This window comes from Marmota flaviventris, chromosome 8, assembly GCF_047511675.1.
Source record: "Marmota flaviventris isolate mMarFla1 chromosome 8, mMarFla1.hap1, whole genome shotgun sequence".
Classification (NCBI taxonomy): domain Eukaryota; kingdom Metazoa; phylum Chordata; class Mammalia; order Rodentia; family Sciuridae; genus Marmota; species Marmota flaviventris.
Window position 1 is genome coordinate 92,012,793 of NC_092505.1, and position 24,795 is coordinate 92,037,587.

Genomic DNA, 24,795 nt, shown 5'->3' on the forward strand with positions numbered 1-24,795 from the left:
GAGTCATTAGGAATTCAGATATCACAAGGTAGATTTGTACCTGCCCCTCCTTTATTTAACAGACTTGAGCAATCCACAAGGAGCAAAACTTGAAAGTAAGTTCTCTCTTCCAAACAAGCAAAAAAAACTGAAACTATTGAACAGAATTTAAAACAAGTATGTATGGTGTAACTAACTATGGCAAAGAGAAATTGCTTCTAAACCAGGGGCGAATGCTAATGTTCATAACATTGCCAACTCCAAGTCATATTCAAAAGTCCATTATAAATGGCTGCATCATAGTCATGTGCAAATCATAACAAGGACAGCAAAATCCTGCCTAAGGCTATTCAGTGTCTACTCACATGCAAACCTGTAGCTGCCTTCCAGACAAATCCCAGCTGCTTTTCTCAGTGATATGATCACAAATGAGTAATTAAATACTCCACCACAAAGAGATCTCAAAATAAATCAAAGAATCACACTAAATCTGGGGCTCACTTATCTGTGTTGCCCATAGTCCCTATTGCTGTACCTTATTAAATGAATAATAATTTCTCTGTGAGACTGAATCTAGCCAATGTATTTGATATTGGCCAACTTGAGAAATTTATCATTAGGTTAGAAACTTTAACTGACTTTTTAACGTTTCACTGCAAAATCACTGTTGCAGTTCCTTAATTGGAAGGCTTCTTTGTGAACAAAAAGAGAAATGATTGGCAGTGTGATGCCATGCACAGGCTTCACCAACATGGTGCTGTGAGAGGGACCTTGAATAGAAGGTGTACAGGTATCAATTGCACCTCTTCTACTGTTTTCTGTTGCTTCATGCTTCAGAGCATTAGGTTCCTTGCATATAAAATAGAAAGCAAATTATTGCCTGCTTTATCTACTTTATAGAAGACCAGGAGGTTTAAATAAGATGCAGATGAAATGTTCTGCAGACTGTAAAGCATTAGCCAAATAAAAGTTATAATTACTATATTTCATAGCAGAGAGGGAGAACTATCTTACTATATGTAGTCTGGCACTACTTCTAAATTTCTACCGATAGATCTATTCATTAAAGATAAAATTCTATTCTAATTGGAAACTAAGATTTAATGAACCTCTAAGTCATCAAAGTATGCAATACACATAATTCCTGCTTCTAACCTTTGTGTACTCTTCTTTTCAAGAAGCTAACAAAAACACTTTAAGCATAAAACATAACTATCTCTATAAACCACATCTTTTCCAATTAATAAGGCTATATACCAGGTACAAATTAATCTGGTAAATGAGAATTCCATCTCTTAAAAAGCTTTAGAAGAGTTTGTAAAAGCAAATAAAAGTGCATCTAGATCTTTCATATAAATTGTGAAAAGGATACATGATTTTTTTTGCCAATCTAAAAAACATACCATTTAAAACATCTGAATATTTCCAGATAAATCACCGGAATGCAAATTAACATTATAGCAATGAGTGCAGCAATTATAAAATAATTTAGCACAATTTCAGCTGCCAAAATACACAAATAATTGTGGTAGCATACATGCAAAACAGATTTTCTATGTAATTCTGAATTTCTGGAGAAACAAATCTTATACTTCCTACTAACAAAAGAAAAATTTTTGTGGATATAACTACATCTATCATAATGACATAGATTTTTGCTGGCATAATTATTTGCATACATACATTTTTTGTCAAGACTGTTATCAATTATGGACATAAGCCTTTTACAAATACTGAAAACAGTCTTGATAAAGCTCAGTATGAAACAAATAACTAACTTCATTTTAAAATGTTGCTCAAGTTTTTTTCAAACTAAGTAATTCAAAAGTATGAAAAATATGTGCTATCTCATGATCAAAATTAAGATGAGATGCTAGCCTCATGTGACAGACTAAACATTCATCCACATTACAAAACCAATAAGCTATTTAAGAATATGGAAGCATTTTTATAGTTCAAGTGGAGACTAGAAAAGCATGAGGCTAAATTCTTGGACAAACTTCTTTCTGCTGCCAGATGGCTGATTACAACCAGGCAAAAGGCTATTTCTAGGGCAAGTCTAAGGAAAAGGCTTGTCTTCTAAGAACAAAGGTTCCCTTTTTACAAGTTCTCACCCTGTATCTGGGATGTTTACCTCCAACACTCCTGCTATGTATACTTCACTCACTGTACTAACATTTTCCCTTTGGAATTTTGCTGATGACTCATTGTTCCAAGGATGCAATGACAAAATGTGTTTGTGTGTGTGTGTGTAGAGGGTGTTCACTGAGCATTACTCTGTCTCTGACTCTATGCTAGGTTTTTGTTTTATTATTACATTGATTAATTTAATTAATAAAGTTGAGAAATTGTTGGCACAGGAATCTGAACATACCACCCCCATTGGCTTTCAATAAATTGTGCTGCTTCCTTGAAAAGATGCATTACACCCTGTGGATATTTTTGTTTCATTGAAAGAGAAAGAATATATTCTAAAATGCAAAACTGAAACATTATAGTTTTCTTTTTCAGGACTGAAAAAAATCTGAGACAGCCATTCTTGCTAGTCCCTTCTGAAATGTGGGACTTGAGGCAACAGGTTGGTCCTTGAAACCTGCAGCTCTGTATCCTGCATGTGTAAAGAAAGGTGGTGGTAACTTTCCAGACTCCTATGTATCATTCCCCTCCCTTGCTAATTTTAAAGCCCTTTCAATTTCTGGGAGTGGAGGTGGGGTTGGTGGAAAGGTAAAATTAACTGGTTTACTGACTCCTCCTGAGTTTTGCTAAGAATCTATGATTCATTTTTTAATTCATTAATTCATAGGGTATCATCATATCCAAGGCATTTCTACTATTCTTGAGGCTTTCTCTGCAAACTACGTGCTTGGCTATCATGGACATGTTATTTGTTTTCATTCCAGGCTAAACTTGAGGAAAACCATAGCATCTTTATTTCCCCAGAAATATCCTCTATCAATAAAACAACTGGTGAATGACAGTTTATTTTGTGTAGCTCAGTGGTGGAGTGCATGCTTAGCATGCATGAGGCCGGAGATTTGGTACCTAGCACAAAAATGAAAGTTTGTAAAATAAAACAAAACATTTTGTAGAAAAGTCAGAGAAGAAGGAGAATATCTCATATATCATAGCCCCTTACTTCCAAAAAATGTTTAATCACATCTAGTTGCCAAACCCTTGGCTCAGCATTGACCAGAGTATCTCTTCACCCTGACCTTTCCTCCTGGCAATCATATCCCAGGCCCTCTTACTGGCTGCACAGGCAGTCCTACCCTTGCTGTCACTGCCACCATCTACCCCAAATCTTTTGCCTATATTTGTACATAACAAAGGTACTTGTCCTTGAGTTCTCTGGGTTTCAGTACTTAAACCCAAGCACTCTGGTAACCAAATGATCTTCAAATATTGGAACTTCCCCTCCTAAGCCAAATTGATCATAAGTCACAATAATAACAATGGCCACAAAGTTCTGTTCCTTCAAGGAGTCTGGAATCTAGTAAGGAAAGCCAGACATGCAGAAGACAATTATATTGTGATAAATGTTAAAAGAGAGACTGGAGGTCTTATAGGAGCACAAAGAAGAGAACTCTCTCTCTCCCAGCCCCCCAGCCCTTTTTTGGATGCCTTAGGTTATCAGGAAACACACAGAAGAAACTGCCAGGAATCTTGAAAAATAGAGGAGTTTTTCAAGAAAACACAGTTGAGAAGGGGACTCTAAGAAGAAAGAACACCAAAAGGAGACCCGAAAAGTCACTGTGGCTGTGAGATCAGGAATCAGAGCAAAGCAAATACTGCAGATATTCACTTTACCAGTTTTATTTCAAAATTCACCTACTTTTCTCCCTTTATCTACCAAGGTCTCCCTCCATGCAAAGCAGTTCTCTGTTTTTCTATCACAAAAGACTGTGCTGGCTGCCTATATTTGGGCACAACAAGATAGGATTAATTTAATAGTTTCATCTTAATTCAGCTCTGAGCTTTCTCAATTTAACTAAATAACTTTAATGCTCTTTGGCATCATGCTTTAGAAAAACTTTTTTTTTTTTAAAAAAGCTATTATAAAAAAATAATGATTTCACTAAAGAGTGTACATAGTAAAAATCAGTATTCCAGTAGATGGAGCAGAGGTGACATCAGAATAGCTGAACACTGTTGGCCCAGAATATATAGTAGAATTCCAGACACTCAGCAAAGCCACAAAATGAGAAAAGAAAAAAAAATTGAGAGCAAAGACTGAACATTACTGAATGCTGCTTGGCTAACCACCTCATTTGGACTCAGAAAATTTCACATCCTATTCAAATAGAAGGGGGAAAACAACCTTGGGCAAATACCAAAATGATTCTTTAAAGAAACATTTATATTTTAGAATAAAACGCTGTAATTTTGATTTGTTTAAAAGTCCCACTGTGGTGCTTCACAATCATTCCACGTGACACAGATGAGGCTAAAATTCTAGTGGAGTCTCTGAGTGCATGGCTACTTCAGTCTCCTGCTGATCTAATATGTGTGTTTCTTCCCTCTCAGACCGTTCATGAATTGTGTGATTGCCTGATACAGAATTTTGAAGAAATAGATCAATAAACACAGTAGGCTTCTGGTTTAAAGTCCTTGCCTACACAATGGCTCTATGAACAATGTTACTGCTTAGAAATTGCAACAGCCAAGAGCTGGCATGCAGATCCATATTTGGGACATATTGACAAATAGAATTATTGATATTAAAAGATAAATATGGAAAAGGAGTTACTTTGAATATCTGTTACCTCACAGTTAAATGTTTATGATTTGATTAAATCCCTTAGGGCATTATTAAAGTCACAGATGAACTATTCAATCTGTCATTTCATACAATAAATATTATATGAGAATAATTCCTAGTAATGAATGAAAAAAAATAAGTCTTTGTTTTTCCTCAAGAAGCCAATGTGTGCCTTGCTCTGTCTGTTAAATTCTTTGGCAATATGCAGAACTGGATTATTCAACAGGAAGATTATATGTTTAGTGCATGAATAAAACAATGCTCATTTTTTTTATTAAATATATATTTAGTATGTCAAAAAAATTTATTAGAGTAGTTATCAAGTGGAAAACAAAATATTATTGGATCCTACCAAAAGATTTGTGATCTAGTCATATTACTCAGAATCTTACTTAAATGGTTAAAGATGTGGATTAATTTAAACCTTAGTTCTGCTACTATCTAGTCATACAAGTGATAGTCAATTACTCTTTCTTACTCTGTTTCCTCATTACAAAATGAAAATAATAAAATATTCCCAAAGACTGAGGACAAAGTGACATAAAACTTAAGCTTTCATTATTTTTTGTTTGTTTGTTTGTTTTGAAATTTTATTTTTTTCAATTTTTATTCATGCGTTATAGTTGTATATAATGGGATGAGACTTGTTACACATTTGCATATGCACACAATATGACGATATAATTTGGCCAATATCATTCCCCAGTATTTTTCCTTTCCCTTACCTCTTCCCACCCTTCCCCTGGTCCCTTTCCTCTGCTTTATTGGTCTCCCTTTGATTTTCATGAGATCCCCCAATCTTTCTTTTCCTTTTCCTCTTAAGCCTCTAAAGATGAGAGAAAACATGACTCTTTTGACTTTCTGAGTTTGGTTTATTTCATTTAACAAAATGTTCTCAAGTTCTATAAAAAAAATGTGACAACTCTTGTGAAGGATTACATATGAGTAAAAATTGGTTTCACAGAAAATTTCCAGATACTTGGAACAGTATACTTTGAGATTGAGGTATGAATATATGCATGTATGGGCTAAAAAGACTGATTCATAGTGGGGTTAGGAGAGGGAGCATGGGAAGATTAGATGAACTCTAGATAGGGTAAAGGGGAAGGAAGGGAAGGGAGGGGGCTAGGGGTGTAAAAACAATGGTGGAATTGATGGACATCATTACCCTAAGTACATGTTTGAAGACACGAATGGTGTGAATATACTCTGTATACAATCAGAGATATGAAAAATTGTGCTCTATATGTGTAATATGAATTGTAATGCATTCTGCTGTCATATATAACAGATTAGGATAAAAAAAATTTTAAAAAAGGATAAGCCATAGCAAAACCATAGAGAAGACCAAATTTAGGGGCAGTATAGAATGCTGGTCAAGAGCTGGTGTCTGACTGTGGAGACAGACATATAGGTTTAGATTTAAACTTCAGTTCTTCTACTTGCTGACTATGTGACCTTGGTAAAGTCTCCTAACATCTTACGATGTAATTACTTCACTCATAAATAAAAGAATAATAGTACAACATCATCTTCTTTGAGTTGTAATGAGAGTAAGATTAAATCATGCATGTAAAGCTTTGAACATATTGCCTGTCATACAGTATGTTGTCAGTAAATGACAGTATTCTGTTATTCTATAAAAAAAAGAGAAATGGGCTGGGGTTGCGGCTCAGTGGTAGAGCACTAGTCTAGCATGTGCAAGGAAGGCCCTGGGTTCGACCCTTAGCACCACATAAAAAAAAAAAGTAAAATAAAGGTATTATATCCAACTAAAAAATATAAATATGAGAGAGAGAGAGAGAGAGAGAGAGAGAGAGAGAAGCAAACCAAGAACTTTTGTTTGCCTGAGGGCTATTCACAAAGCCTTGAGGGATGGGAAGTAGGAAAGGGAGTAAATGGTTCCAGGCCCTGTATTTGGCTGCTCCATGTGACACATGTAATTTTTTTTTTGGTACCAGGGATTGAACTCTGGGTTGCTTAACCACTGAGTCACATCCCCAGCCCTATTTTGTATTTTATTTAGAGACAGGGTCTCATTGAGTTGCTTAGCACCTTGCTTTTGCTGAGGCTGGCTTTGAACTTGCAATCCTCCTACCTCAGCCTCCTGAGCTATTGGGATTACAGGCATGTGCCACTCTGCCTGGCTTCTAATTTGTCTTTAATATCCTCTGACTGTTTGATAACCTTTACCCATCTTTGATGTTTTCTTTAATTATCATTATTAATGAGTGTTAAATCTCATGAGTGGTACACGATGAAAATAAAATAGTTATATCCCAATCAAAGGTGTTCACCCGAACTAAGTTCTAATGGAATTCATATACCAACCTGCCCATCCTGAAGCATATCTTAGTGTTGAACAATCAAATTAAAATTTCCAATCTTAAAAAAACTCTAATTTTACACATGTGGAGATACACTGTAATTATTTCATACTCTGTTAATCTTCATTCCCAAAGAAATCATACTTTCCAATAATTTACTTAAACATATTAAATAAAATTTTCTGAATTAAAATTTTAAAATATTTTATTACACATTAGAAAACTACATTTTTATACCTCTGCATTGCCTTCCTGATATAAATTTTAAAAACATATGCATATTTAAAGAAAATATAAAACAAACCCATTTTCCAAATGTTTCCAGTCTCCTTATAATTCCTACCAAGGTAATAACCATTTTATTACCTTAAAAAGATACAATAGTTAGCAGAGGCATCCACAAATGAAATGAAATATCACTAACTTAGGTAGCTCAGGCTGCATAACAAATTGCCAGGGGTTGATTGGCTTAAACAATGGGAGTTAAGTCTCACAGTTCTGGAGGATGGGTCAAGTTCTGCCAGAGAGCTCTTTTTGTGGTTTACAGAATGCCACTTTCTTACTACATCCTATCATGAAAGAATGAGAGCAAGAGTGAGAAGCAGGGACAAAAAGACAATGTCTTCTTCTGTCTCTTCTTATGAGGGCACTAATGCTATCATCTAGGCCTCACCCTCATGGTCTCCTCTAGGCCTAATTATGTCCCAAAGAGAAAGGTGGTTAGGGCTTCAACGTATGAATTTGTGCAGGAGAGAGGCAGTTCAGTTCATAGCTGAACAAAGATGATCACTGGCTAGGGGAGGTGAGATAAACTAGTCTAAACTTTCTCACACACAACACTTTCCATCTTGCCATCCTGACACCCATTCCTTCTTGAAGACTCTCAAGTTGCATAGCTATCTGGGCTTTCAGAGAAGTCCTGCTTATAAAAAGTGTGTGTCTGGAAATAGGCAGTACTGCCTATTTCCCAGTAAACTAAAAATCAATTAAAACCATAAGTATAAAATTTAAAAACAAATTTAAGGGTTATAGAGTAGAAGGTAATTCATAACTTATAAGGTCATTTCATCCACATTACATTTTGAATAAAATCTTGAGGAAAAAAGAAGATCAATAAGAAAGTAAATACATTAACAAATTATCAGAGACACATACATATACAAAAGAGATACACAAGTATGTAAATTGTAATTATACATCACCAGTCTTATTATATGTATAGAAAAATTTAATATCAAAATATATACCATTATATGTAAAAAGAGACATTCCATGACCTGGCTCACTTTATTATTTCTATCACATTAAAATGTTTTGTTCCAGCAAAGAATGTCATGTTGCTTGCTTTATGCCCTACATATGACTAAATTTTTTGCATGAAATACTTGATTCTCATTTCTATGAAATGTAGTTATTAAAAATTAAACAGGTTACTTAGGGAAAACTTATTATTATTAAATATTTTATCCAAAAATCAATAAAATAAATACATTATGCAAATAGCTTCAAGATTTAGAAGTGGAATCATGTGAAAAGGAAAGCAAAATAACTTGTTAAAGAAAGAAAAGAAAACAAAAATAGTAGAATTAATACATTCAAGAGTTGATCACTTGAATGAAAAAATCACTGGTGGTCTTAGTTTTTGAAAAGAAATAAAAGTGGAATAAATAAGCAAAAATGAATGACAAATAATAACTGAAAAAAATACAGTGTCCATTTAAAAGAATTGTAATCAAACTTTTTGCTAAATACTGTGCAAATAAATTTGAAAATCCACACAAAATGAGTAATTTCCTAATAAAATATAATTTATTAAAACTGACCTCAGAAAACAGAAAATCTAAACACTAAACTACATAGAAGAAATGGAGATTTTTTTTTTCTATAGGAGAAAGAAAGCAGTAATTCTAGATAGTTCTCATGAAAATTTTTTAATAAAATAAATCTTTAAAGATCAGATTTAATGCTTCTAAAATATGTTCCAGGATATGAGCTAAGATAATGTTTTGTTCCAACAAAAATAATACACACACAGCCAGATACAGTGGTATGCACTGTAATTCCAGTGACTAGGGAGATAGAGGCAGGAAGATCACAAGTTTGAAACCAGTCTTGACAAGGTAGTGAGATCCTGTCTCAAAATGAAATAAATAAATTAATTTAAAAAGCTGAGAATGTTGCTAAGTGGTAAAGTGACAGTGGGTTCAATATCCATTACCTCAAATAAAATTACAAAGCCAAAGCAGAATTATACACACACACAACCCACATATCCAAGTTTTCAAGTCAGGACATAGAGATTCTTATCAAGGCAAAAGTCTTAAATAAAATATGAGTGCACACAATTCAGGGATAAATGCAGGGAATCATATTCACCACACTCAAGTGAGATTTATCTAAAGATTTTATAAATTTATATTAGATAACCCATCAATAAACATTTACAATAATATAAATAGATCTCAGAAAATGGTATTTTATTCCCTTTATGGATGCTGAACAGCCATTTGTTAATTTAATAATGATATTCAATTAAATAAAACTAGATATCAAATTTTTTTACAGGATATACAATTTCTAGCTTAGCCCAAAATTCAATCACATGCTTAATTGAGCAACATTAGAAGCCTTATCAATAAAATCAGAAACAAGACAAAAAAAAAAAAAAAAAACACCATCATCAGAATTATTTGAAATTATACTGGAAGATACTAGTAAAAAAATTAAACAAGAGAAACAATGTGTGTGTGTGTGTGTGTGTGTGTGTGTGTGAGAGAGAGAGAGAGAGAGAGAGAGAGAATATGAAAGGAAAAAGTAAAATTAGTACTATTTGAAGACAACCTAAAAATACAATTATATTTATAAGACATCTAAGAGAATCAACTTTTTTTGTTTGTTTGTTTGTTTGTTTGTTTTGGCATGTAGAACGGACTGAAATCAAACACACTGAGGAGAAAAATTAGTTTGAGGAGAGATGTAGTTACAAAAGTTATAAAATACTGTAACTGCATGACATATATAATGTTGTTAAGCTCCCAACTTTCTATGGGCAGGAACCAGGCAGACAAAGGGCTCAGCCACCCATGAGGGAAATTCTCCCATGCTTTCTTTATGTTCCTAAGGAGGATAATGGAAATAGAATATTCTTCTAGAGAGTACAGTCAAGATCCATGAGTTATAACCAAGAACAGAATAAGGAATTTTCTTATTCTCTGGGTAATAGGATGGGTAATATTACCCAGATTGATTTCAGAATTTCTAAAGACCTCTGCCTGCTTAACGGTGTCCATTCTTCTCCTTTTTAAATGGCAGTGACTATTACTGCATGGAAACAATTGAAAATGGTATGGATATTTGCATGTACACATATATAGATGCACAGGAAACTAGTAAGAGTGATTACTGGTTTAGACTTGTGGAAACTTGGGAGGAAATAGGCTTTTCTGTGTATTTTTTAATATTTAGAACTTTTAGAACCATGGGAAGGTAGTCCATGTTATTTCATAAGGCTTAATGAATTACTAGAAAAAGGTTAAGAGAAAGTGATTTAATATGATGGTTTCCATGTTTCTTGTTTCATGAATTTAGTGCAATATGGAGAGACAGAATATATATTTTCAGTATAGCCACAGTAAAAAAAAAAAATCATGTTTTAGGTTTGTTGAGTACCAATTATATCTGAAGGCATCCACTAGTTTTTGAGTGCAATTTGCTTGGTAGTATTCAGATTTTACCAAAAAGAAAAAAAAAAATCCATATCCTGGGAAACCCCACTGTTGAATGCAAAACATTTCAGTTTTCAGCAATTGATACAAACAAATGGAACAAAACACATGGCAGCCCCCAAAAATTGAGGTTTAGAGAAACACTCTAGTTTCTAATTATCTAAAAAATATATTTTTAGTTGTAGAGGGACATAATTCCTTTATTTTATTTATTTATTTTTATATGGTGCTCAAACTCAGTAACTCCACACAGGCTAGGCAAGTGCTCTACCACTGAGCTATAACCACAGCCCTGTAGTTCCCAATTCTAACAAACATAAATATCCACCACTGCTAAGAAGTAAAATCCTAAATCATCAAATGATTTTGTTGACAAGATATTTTGATATTAACCCATCAGGGTGATACCAGGAACTAGTGAAATATGAAATTGGTAAGAACAAAGATACACATGGAGGTGGATTATATGTTTGACTCTATTCAGTATTACCATTATATTAAAAAAGGATGGCCTACAGCTGTAGGCAATTCAGAGAAGTATTATTGGAAAAGAATTCAAAAAATAAAAATATCCTACTTAATCATGAGACAGAAAGAAAATATCATTGTTATTTTGCATGAAATATTAGGACATTTACATTCTTTTTATAATCTCATATTTACCTTTAAAATCATAATAATATAGTTTATAAAATGTAAAAATTCAACAAAAATTAATAATAGTTAAATAAATTGAGATATAATGATAGAAAAAACTATTGTTAAAGTGTCATTATATTTTCTCAATATATTATTTCTTTAATTATTACCCCTGTTAATTTCTTCCTCCCTTAACTAAAACCAGTGTAATTTGTTTAAATAGAAACAATTACATAACAAAAAAAGCAAATAATATGAAGTAGCACATAATTTCAAGTAAATATCCATTTTTCATATTTAATGATAAAGTTAAAAATGCACATGTACATAATTATTTATGAAATATTGTTTTATGTTATGATATGTTGGCTTTTTTGGCCTGTCATGGTATGGATTTCAGAAAAGACTAATAACCCTAGCCTTTGGACCTGAAGTTTGAAATTGATCTGAGTTGGAAATAAATAATTAGGAGTTAAAACCTCATCTCACTTTTGTACTACTTTTTACATGCTCACATTATATAATAGCATACTACATTAAAATTATTTATGTAAAATCAGCACTGAAGGTAAATATTTTAAAAGAAAATCTGCAGCATATTTATATGTGTTCCTCTATTATCTGATTTCACATATAGCACTAGATTCACTGAAAATATTTGTATGAGATATCTTTGAAAAATTTTAGAGTAATTTTAGAGTATGAAAGAGTAAAAGAATCAAGAAAATGATTCTTTTTTATTAAAAAGTGAACATTCAGGTTGAAAAAAATTAGTTTTAGAAATCATTCTCTTTGGAAGAAACACAGAAAAAGAGGTTCCAAGAGCAAGAAGGCACTTTATGCCAAAAAGTCTGGAGGCTGTGACAGGAGAATCACAATCTCAAAGCCAGACTCAGCCAAACATCGAGTTCCTAAGCAACTTAATGAGGCCCTGTATCAAAATTAAAAAAAAAAAAAAAAAATGGACTGGAGATGTGGCTCAGTGGTTAAGTAGCCCTGAGTACCAAAAAAAAAAAAAAAGTCAATTCACTTCATACACAGGAAGATATGAAGTTCATATTCATACAGTGTAAGAGGTTATATGTCATATTTTCAAAGAAATGTTACTGTTTTATTCCATTTGTATGAGAAAATGAAAGACATTGGTTTAAAGACAATTTTGAGAATCAAGTACTTAATTAATTGCTGCCAAACCGATTAATATGGTCAAAAGTTGATATCATTGACATTTATATCAAGAACTATATGTGAGGAGCTTTAAAAAGCTTGTGAAATTAGGCAGCTACCAATTTATATATATAAAATCAAAAGTTAATGATTTTGGTTCTTCCCCTTTAAAATATCATATAAATTCTAATGGTTGATTTTTATTCACTATATAGATGTCCTTTTTACCTTTAGAAGGGAACTATTACAAGTTTGTCTTCTGAAAGGCACACATTCTTTATATATATATATATATATATATATATATATATATATATATATATATATATATATATATAAATTTAATATAATTTAGGATTTAAGAGTAAGTTTATAGTAATACAAAATTAATATTACACCAGAAATAATATAATAAAATGCAAATATTTAATTATATAAATAATTATTACAGAAGTATAATATGATTTTAAACAAATAGTATGAGTCTTCCTAACAAAGCTAATCTCATGATGAGTAAATAACTAGAAAACCATATTTTAGATGAATTTATACTGGGGTAAGTACAGTTAAGGACAGAAAATGAAAAGTACCGCAAGGCTTTTATGATTAGTTTTCTCCCTATTTAACCCTTGCATGAGAATTAAAATATCAGAAAGATTCTCTCTTTAAATCCATTGGGTCAGAAATGTACAGATCCTGAGGGTTTTATGATGGTGTATGGTACCAGGATTTATTTCCCCATTGAATTGTTCCCATTAGATCATTTAACTATCCTTTTTTAAAATTAACTTTGCACCCTCATCAAAGACTGTTTCTTAAGTAAAATAAAATAGCACATAGAAAATTCTGGGACAAATGGCATTTACCAAACAGTTAAGGGAGAAACTTCTTAAGAAAAATAATAATAAAAATTGTGAAAATTGCATCTATCCTGGTTTAAAGACTTCCAGAAGGTGGTGTCAAATCTCAGGCAGCATAAAGTGCCTCTAACTAGCCTCAGCATAGAGCCAATCAATAATATGTGATCCCTAATTACTTTTGTAGTGTGTCACTGTTTAACACAATCAAATCTAATTGACCAGAAAATTTTGGTTAGATTGTACTAAGCTATGGCTAAATTTTTACTGCTATTATTCTGGTTTCTTTGTGAACATCTCAACTTTACTGCATCATTAAACTCTAAATTAGATTTTGATAATAAGAATATTTTATAAAATTTTTCAAACAACTGCAATATTCAAACAGGAGCTACTGTATTCTTAAATCCATTGTCATTTCTTTTTAAAAGAATTTAATTCATACCCATTTTTTCTAGGTTATTAAAACAATGGCAATGTGATTTTAATTAAACACTTCATTTGGAAGCCATGACAGGAAATGTCAAATGCTAAAGGTGAACATATATTAAGTGGATATCAGAACATCTTTCATACAATGGAAGGAATTCAAATATGAAGGTTTGTAGTTTCAGAACCAATGACAAAGATTACAGACAAGAAAAGTGACAATTAACTACCTTAATTTAGATGTTTGCACTAGTTCATTTTCCTGTTGGAAATCAATGAGCTTAACAATGAATTAGACATTCCTGCCACTAATTATGTATGCATAAGATAAGAAACAAATAATTAGGTTTTATAAATGTCTACTTTGTGTGACCAAAGCATTGAATATAAACATGTGTGAATTTATTCCTTAAAGACAATAAACAAAATGCTTAGTTATTCTTGTAATTTATTTTTTATAAATTTCTTCTATAAAACAATATCATAGGATATAGGGGTCATTACTAGAAAATCTCCTCATATAGCTGTACCTTAACTGCAAACATTTTAACTTCTGTTTATTTTTATTTTCTAGAATATGTGAAGTCTTTAGAGGATATAACAACAAGTTAAAGACAAAAGAGGCAATACTTTTTTACTAACATAAAATATTGTGGATCAGTCAAAGAGCAGATGTAATAATTATAATCAGTTTGAGCATCTAAATTCTTCAGCTCTAACTTGGCTGTGAAGAAATGATCAGTAAGTACTCAAAATTATAATAACATAGTTTGACTGTAACATCTATTGCCAAACCCTTCCAAAATGTTATTTTTGGTGTAGCTCAGTAGGAGAATACTTGCCCAGCGTGCACAAGCCCTGAGTTCAATCCCTAGCCAATACCACCCCCGCCACTATTCAAAAGAAAAAAAAAAGAAAGAAAGAAAAGAAAGAGGGAAGGAAAGAAAGAAATTATGAGGTTAGGGTTGCAGCTCAGTGATAGAGTGTTCATATAGCATGCACAGGGCCTTGGGTTTGATTTCCATCACCGCAAAAATCTAACATAATTTGGTGGTTATAGTACTAATGGTTTCTACTAACACATGGAAAAAACACCTAAGAGACACAGCATCAAGCACTATGCCCATTCTCAAAACAGATCATAACTGAAGTAACCTTGATTTTGTCTATAAATGTATACATTCATGACATATGAGTAATGAAGATAAGAAGAAAGATATTGGAAGGGCCCTAGTAATAGAACAAAGATCCCAGTACCTTTTAATTATTCCTTTATCATTGGGAAAACACATTTGACTTCCAACAGTCCTGGATTCCATTTTCTTGTACACATATATTCAGATTTAAATTGAGCCAAAGAAAATAGACAAGAACTCAAGAATATATTGACTTGGCTACTTCCCATCTTCCACTAGGCCTGGTGCCTAATTGCCATTAGCTACTGATAAAATGCATTTATAATCCCAGTTAAGGTACAGATTTAAAAGGCAGTAATATTAAACCTAGAATATTATGCTAGGAAATAAACATTTAAACTACTAATTTTGTATCTTCTATCTGAAATAAGATTTCAATGCCAATATTTAAAAATAAACTAGAACTTTCAGGCACTTCTTAAAGAATCACAAAACTAGTCTCAAACAAGTGCTATGACTCTCTTTCATTAGGGATCCATATAATTTTTTAGTGAAAATACCAACTATGAGAGAACTGGTAATTTTCGGGCTAGGGTTTATTCTTAGTTACTATAGCAGATCGGAAGTTCACATTCCCGGTCAATAAAAGAAAAAGGGCTTCAGAAGAAATATTACACTGATGAATCATGTAGTGTGGATTGTCAGGGTTAAAAAAAATCACTTTTTCATGCCTGTCTGTCTCACGTGGCTCAGGAGACAGGAGGATCTCCAGTTCAAAGCCACCCTTAGCAACTTAGTGATGCACTAAGCAACTCAGTGAGACCCTGTCTCTAAATTAAATACAAAAGGTGGGGGGTGGGGGGGCGTGAGGGTGTGGTGCAGTTGTCGAGTGCCCCTGATTTAAATGCCTGGTACCTCTTTTAAAAAAGTAAAAATCACCTTTCACCTTTTCCCCATTTCTACTATAAAATTCAGAGAAATTCAAACAATATATATATTGTTTGGATATATATATATATATATATATATATATATATATATATATATATATTTGTATTTTACTCATTTGTAATGACTAAAAATGGAACATAGATAGGATCCAACAAATGTTAGGCAATAAGTGCTTTACATAATAAAACAATTTTAGGGCTGGGGATGTGGCTCAAGCGGTAGCGCGCTCATCTGGCATGTATGCTGTGCTGGGTTCGATCCTCAGCACCACATACAAATAAAAATGTGTCTGCCGAAAAATCTAAAAAATAAATATTAAATTCTCTCTCTTTCTCTCTCTCTCTTAAAAATTAGCCTTATATATGGTTGGAAATGAGTGTTTTTACATAATAACATAATTTTACATAATAACATAATTTTATAGCCTTATATATGGTTGGAAATGACCTTATAATTTATTCAATCCAATGTCCAAACACACCCATCTCCTCCTCCACTTCTTCCTACTTTTTTTCCAATTAATTACTTAGTTGACTTTAAAATACTTGAACTTGAATGGCTTTATAAGGGGCACAGCCTCTTTCCCCCCAGATAGTTCATAAATGTGTATTATCTTCCTCACCCTTCAGGGCACAGATCTTATCACCTTTCCCTGATCAAATCTTAAATCAGGGTGTAAGGGAATTCTAAGATTAAATAATTCATCCAAGCCCCTAAAGTATGCTGGTGGTCATGCTGGGTCCTTTCTTGGTTCTATGCTGTCTTTACAGCCTTTGCATTATGCACACCACGTCAAATTTCATACAAAGTAAACTTGAACAAGCATCTGAACATTGATGATAGCTAGTGCTCTACAGGTAAAGGATTGTGATCCCACAGTAGCATCTTCCCCTACCTCCAACTCCAAGAATAGTTTTAAACTTTTTCAGCATGTCTTCAAACTCCAGTAGATATATGGAAGTCTAAGAGTGTGTGTGGCCATATAGAAAGAAATGTTACAAAAGGCCAACAAATATCTCTATACTTGAGAAAAAAAGTAATAACTGATATGTGGTCACACTGTATTGTGGCATAGATCACATTGTTTATTTTTGGGCAGGGGTGCGTATGGAGGATTGAACTCCGGGGCACTTGGCCACTGAGCCATATCCCCAGCCCTATTTTGTATTTAATATAAAGAAAGGGTCTCACTGACTAGCTTAGTGCCTTGCCATTGCTGAGGCTGGCTTTGAACTCTCTATCCTCCTGTTTCAGCCTCCTAAGCCATTGGGATTATAGGCATAAGCCACCACACCCAGCATAGATTCATTGTTAAGTTTTAGAAAAATCATTGGTAACGTCAACAAACAACAACAAAAAGAGAGCCTAATTAAATAAGTTGTAATGACATAATTAAATAAAAAGAATTGATGCACACAAAGGCAAAGAGATTATACCAATTTTAAAAGCCACACAGAAATTGATATACTTACCTATTATTGTACAAAATGGGTTTATCCATAAAAGATGAATAGAAATTAAAATACATAAAATTTGCCAGAAAATAGTGCTTGCATTCTTCTTTTAAAATTAGCAGATCTAGGAACACCACAGAAATGGGCCAAGTTACCTTATTAAAAGTTGATTCAAGAATAAAAGTCTTACATTCTAATTAATTAGGTCTTACTTCAATTAAATGATCCTACAGCAACCAGGTCTTTGCAGGGTATAGGAGATGGATAATTTGAACCCAGGGCTCTTCATCCAGGTGCCTAACAGTCAAAGTTCATTTCCTGTTAATAAATTAAAAAATGGAAGTAATCAATTTAATTGGGAGCTGTATCAGATAATTTATCAGTTGGTCCCTGAATTTTTTATTGCTGATTCTTTTTAATGTTACTTTGTAAGTTCATTTTATGGTAAGTACATGTAAATTCTGTACCATTTGTGGGGAGTCAAGAAAGTATAGACTTTTTTAAGCAAAGTATTTTATCTCAAGGACAAATGTATACACAGAACACTTTTCTCACTTTCACCTTTTACATGTGTTTACATTTGCACCTTCATTCAGCAAACATAAATGGCCCATTTACTTTGTACCATGTGCTACTAAGTATAAAAGGTAAAGCAGAAAACACTCAATTGGACACAGAATGATTCATTATACCTTTGCAGATTAAAAGTTAACAAAAGGCAGGGATGTATATTAGATTATATCTAGGACTAGGTGGCTGTTCATTTGAAAACAAGTGTGACCTTGAGTAATTTCCATAACCCTACAACTACCAATTTCCTAACATGAAAATAGGTAACACTAGGACTATTGTGAAAATTAGAAACATGGTCTTATAATGTGCCTATAACATGGTCTAGCATGTACTAGGTGCTCAATAAATGACTAATAGCAAAATAACATCTTAAGACATTAAATTTATTCATTTATTTTACACTTTTTAATGCCAAGAAAGTTATTCTCCATTTCATACTAATGGGCTGTGATATCAAGCAATAAATGTTATTAATTACAAAGAATCTCATTTTTTCTTCTTTTATATTTATTTATCTATTTTATTTGACACATAAAAATTATATGATTTGGGGGTATCAGGTGATGTTTTGATACATGTATACAATGTGCAATGTTTATAATGGGCTAAAAGTATCTATCTCCTCCATAATTATCATTCCTTCATAGTGAAACAATAAAGATAATTTCTTCTAGATCTTTGAAAAAATAGTACATCATGTATAATCACCTTAATATGCAACAGAACATCAGAAATTATTTCTGTTATTTAATCTGTTTCTTCTAAGTATAGTCTGTCTGTACCTTGGTTATTTCACTTAACATAATGTCCTCCATTTCCATTTATGTTTTCACAAATGATAGGATCTCATTTTTTTTGTTAGACTGAATAGTATTCCACTGTGTAAATGAATTACATTTTCTTTACTTATCAGTTGATGGCTGTTTCTGTCTCTTTGCTTTTGTGAATAGCACTGCAGGAAACATGAAAATGCAGATATCTCTAAAGCATTAATTTCATTTCGTTTGGGTATATACCCAGGAATGAGATTGCTGAGTCATATGTAGTTATAATTTTATTTTTTGAGGACCCTACCTACTGTTTTCCATAATGGATGTACTAATTTGCATTTCCACCAACAGTGTTCAAGAGTTTCTTTTTCTCTGTGCCCTTGCCAGAACTCATCTTTTGTCTTTGTGATAGCAACCCTTCTAACTGGAGTGAGATGACTTCTCGTTGTTGTTTAGATTTACTTTTCCCTGATGATTCATGTTAAGCATTTTTTAAATGACCTGTTGGATACTTTCATGTCTTCTTTTGAGTAATGTCTATCTACATCTAATGCCCATTTAAGATTGGATTTTTGCTATTGAGTTTTTGAGGTTTCCTATATATCCTAGATATCAATCCTCCATCAGATGTAGTTTGCAAATATTTTCTTCCATTTTATAGGTTGTCTTCATTCTATTAATTGGATCCTTTGTTTTTCCTCTTTATTATTTTTTTATATTTTTATCTTAGCTTTGAGCCACTTGAAAGCTATAAAATGTTCTCTGTTATTTATAATAATAATAAAAAAGAAACTGGTATTATTTTCTTCTATAACAGTCAACTTGCAATATCATACAGGATGTGGATAGGAAAACATATCTTTACATTTTGTTAGGTTAGCTGACTTTCTCTGCTCTCCTAGCTTTTTATTCCTCATTTTTAAATCTTATGTCTTCCTTAAGCATTACATAATAGAATATAATAATGTGTCATAAAGTCCTCCAGCACCAAAAGCATTAAATAATATTTCTGAATTTTTATTTAAAATTCTTTCTGCTTTTAGAGAGGAAAAAATTTAAAGCAGGTCCTGTATGTTCACTAATTTGTAAGTGCATCTAATTGTTTTATCAAAAATTTCAGAGCCTGTTGATAAGATTAACCTAATTGGCTAACAGAAGAGCTATAAGCTTCCTCGATTTATATATTCAAATGTGATAAACTCAATATTTGTGTTCTCTGCAAATTCACATGCTGAAACCCTAACCTTCAAATATAATGCTATTTGGAGTAATTACCTTTGGGGGAAGTAATCAGGTAGGTGAAATCATTTGGGTGGGCTCCTTATGGTGGAATTAGTGACCCTTAAAGAATACATCAGAGAGCTTGCACTATCTCTTTCTGTCTATTCCATGTAAGGACATAGCAAAAAGACAGCCATCTCCAAGAGTCATCAGCAACCAAATTGGCTGGCACCTTAATCTTGTTCTCCCCCTACCTCCAGAACTGTGAGATATAAATTTCCGTTGGTTAAACCATCCTCTGTGAAATTCTGTTAGAGCGCCCAAGTAGACTAATATTTTAAGCAAACTCTATAGTTCAAGAATTAGTGATATTACATTATCAGTAACATACAGGTACAAACACACATGTACACCACACACAAACATACATAATTAAAGACATTATTTAAGAATATCTCAATTGTTTGGATGTAAATGGGATACAGAATGGGGAGAATTGAAGGACACTACTCAATTCTCAACTTTTATTGAAGTGTCTCAATGTTCTAATCATGGGCAAGATGTGCATCAAATCCATTATCATTTTAGTATAAATGTGAGCTTCTGCCCTCCTTCAACATTAAAGGAGCCAAAACAAAAAGATTTAGATATGTGCACCAAGGCACCTAAGTATTCAGGCTATGAATCTCAAGAGATGCTAAGTCACTTGGGACTTTCCTCCTTAACCTTTCCCTTGGCATCCAATTGAATCAAAATGGCATGCTGCCATCTGCATCTCTGCATTTGATTAAGAATCAAACTATGTAAATTGGGTTAGGTAGCTAAACAGATATATATCTCCTTGTCTAAGACAGTACCTTTTGACTGATCCTTGCTTCTTACAACGCCAAATTAAAAATTCTATTTGCTTAATAAGATGAATTCTAGTTTCTTGTGTTGAAATAAAATATTTGAGATATGATTTTTCTTATGTTCTTATGAAAACCTGAATGAGTGAGTTCCTTGTGAACTTCCAAGCATTAAAGACAGTCAGAATACCGAAACTGGAAGTTCAGTAATTATTTCACTCAAATATCATACCAACATCTACAATTAGTTCCCACTAAAAATTTTATTTTATACTCAACTTCATCCAGATCCTACATTTAATGTTTAACAATAAAAGTCTCTGAAAATTTCTAGCTACTGATAATCTCTTTATCTTTTTAAATCCTTTTTTTCTTTGTTTTTGTTTTTTTGGGGGGTGGTACTAGGGATTGAACTCAGGCACTCAACCACTGAGTCACATCCCCAGCCCTACTTTGTATTTTATTTAGAGACAGAGTCTCACTGAATTGCTTAGCACCTTGACGTTGCTGAGGCTGGCTTTGAACTTTCGATCCTCCTGTCTCAGCCTCCTGAGCTGCTAGGATTACAGGCATGTGCCATCACGCCCAGCTGATAATTTCTTATCTATATAAATTATTTTAATGACATATCATTGTATTAAGGAGACAAAATGCTACAACTATTTAAAATTGTCTTTAATTCTGATATGTCTTGATACAAACATATCCATATGCTAACTTTGGATTTTTTGAGCACAGTGTATTAGAAAGAAGAGCCCAACCCCAACACATGCTACCTGTAATGTATAAAGTTCCTATGGAATTAATATAATATTAAAAAATAAAATTTTCATGGTTACCATTTTATTAGTTTCTACGAGATGATTGCCTATTTTTCCTAAAACTATTTTCTTCAAGCCACTCTACAACTGATCAAAAATTAATAAAAATTTCCTATCTTCAATATGTAAATATCATTTTCAACTAAAATGCACCAACTAAAAAGCCAGCATTAATCTAAATGTATTAACTCAAAATATTTGTAGATGGAGTTGAACACTTTGATATCTCCACCTTTGAGGCTCTTGAAGGCAAGGACTGTTGTCTTGATGAGCTTTGTCCCCAGGACCCATCACTTTGCCAATACCTAGAATACACACAACAAATGCCAGTAAGTGGCATTTGGTACTAAACATTCCTACGTATTTCTATGCACTTCTACAATCCTCTCTATATCAAGGATATCCTCACTATCCTTTGGAAAAATGCACTGTGTACTCTCTGTGTGCCTTTTCTTTTGCTGCTCTGCCTTTCTAGGACATTTATTTTGTTGTCTTGCCTACTTTATCCAAAATTGACCTATCTCATGTAATCTACTCCAGAACTGACATTTAGTTTCATTCTAATTGTTTCAACACTATAATACACAACACTCTGATCTCTTAAAGAGGAATGGAAAAATCTTATTTATGTTATATATCCCCACAAATCATAGTTCAATGTTGGGCATTTGGCTGTTGCTTATGATATACAATATAGACAGGTTAAGAGCTAATAAAGACACATGCTCTTGTTGATGAATTAGATCAGACATTGATAAACTTTGGCCCCTGTGCCAAATTCTGTCTGCTGCATGTTTTGTAAATAAGTTTTTATTGGGCACAGCCACACCCATTCATTTATATATTGTCTATGGCTGCTTTCCTACTATAATAACTCAACTATAATTGAGCAGTTGCAACAGACATCGTCTAGCCCACTAGCTTAAAATATTTACTATGGGTCCATTACAGATTAACTTTCCCAACCAGCAGTTTGGATCAGTGGTTTTCAGCTGTGGGCACCAGACAAGATCTTATCAGTGGAGTTACAGCCTTAACCCATTATGTCCTCATGTCCCATTTGTGGACTACCTATAAAAACTTAACACATACAGGAATTTCGTTGCCTGATTTAAGTTTTGATAGGTGTCCCATACAGGGATACCAGGACATAATATGTTAAGCTGTGTGACTACACAATATTTTAATCCAGTGATTCTGCAAGAGAAGTCTCTTGGCTAGCATCAGCCTCACTTGGGAACTTGATAGAAATGAAAAATCTCAGATGCTATCCTAGATTTTAGATCAGAATCTCTGCTGTTGGAGCCCAATAATCTGTGTTTATATCAGCACTTTGGGTGATTCTAATGCACATTACATTATGAGAACCACATTAGATTAGAAAAAGAGAGAAACATTTGTATATTCCTGACCAAAATTATTTGGCTTGGCTATAGAAGATTGATTTCTTTAAATATTGTGATTGATTAGAAGAGTCTAATTATCTTTTACCAGTGTTGAAATATGACACCTTGTATTTAGTATGAAATAAAACTGAGGAGCAGGATTATTTTGATGCGGGAATTACTGCAGCACTTTTAGTGAATACTAATACAGCCGCCAGCTGTATATCCAAGAAAAAACAATATACCAAATGCCAAAGTGTAAAACTTATTCAAAAATAGATTGAAATATCAAAGCAATATAGCAGATAAGTTGCAATTTTATAGGACTGCCTGTCAAGACAAACCTTTGCACAATGGTTCTCAGCAGGCACATGGGAGAAGTGGCACTGCCGCTCAGTATGGGATTCTGCTAATCAAGGATCTGTTCCAACATGCATACCCCAGCTCAGTCACAAATGTGGCCAGATCACACTTTCTATGGTAGCGTATGGGTAGAAATATAGAATAATCACCTACAAGCCTTGTGAGAGTTAGGAATTAACTGTAAAATTAATGTTACATTGAAATGGTATAATATATAAAATTCTCACAAAACAACATATGTTTTAACTTTACAATAAATCCTCCTCCTTCATTGTTTCTCTCTAGAACATGAACTAGCTCTAAGAGCTATGGGTATGATCTAAAAGGGTTGTTATATACCAAAAATAATGCCAAGAAATCAATGAGACAAGCACAACAAAGTTATTTCTTCTTGAAACACTCTTGTTTCCATGAATCATTTGTATAATTATTATTTGTGTGTGTGTGTGTGTGTGTGTGTGTGTGTGTGTGGTGCTGGGAACTGAATCCAGGGAATCCTACACACGGCAGGCAAGTACTCTACTACAGAGCTATAGCCCCAGCCCTCAATGTATTATATTTTAATGGTGTGACCTTGGCAGCTATATAAGGAAATAAATAATAAAATTATTTAACCTATTGAAGAGTCTCCATGTAAAGGTTAAAGGAAACATGCATCAATCAATAAGAATAAACTATTGACTGACAGCCTTTAGAAAGTTCACATCATTTCCTAGCCATAAAAAATCATTATGTTTTCCCCCAATAATATAACCATCATTTTTCTTTTGAAAAGTGACACATAGATTTCATATGTCTAAAATCCATATAAACATTTTATTCAATAGTCATTTAAGTGTTCTTTTATTTTGACATATATCTGTGGAAAATAGGAAAAGTGTTCAGACCTGCCATGTAATAGAATAATTGGGAAATAGGAGCCAGGATTTTGTACCTATGAATTCAGTAAGTGATTGATGATGATTAGAACTCTAGTTCAAAGACTTAAAATTCACATATTTAAATCACATATTAATGAATATATAGTTTAGCACACTTAGGCAGAGCACAGACCAAATTCAAAAAGGAATAATACACAATTATCCCTTTGCCTAGCAACTAACAGCCCATGTAAAGATAGAAACTATGCTTCGCTCAGTAGTTCATAGTGAGGAGACACAATACCTATCTAGGAAGGACAGTGGGTCACAAATGCCAAGAAACAAGGAGGCAGCAGAGGCTGAGTAAGGTACGGAAAGCAGTTAAGAGTAATGCTCTGGAATTTTAAGGAGTGGAAAATTAAGCTTAAAGTTAGAAACCTTTCATAGCAAGTCCATCAGCCTCTACAATCAACCTCTAGCAGAAGCCTCTTCAATTGAGTCATTTAAAAGTAGACAAGAGCCTGTCTTTGC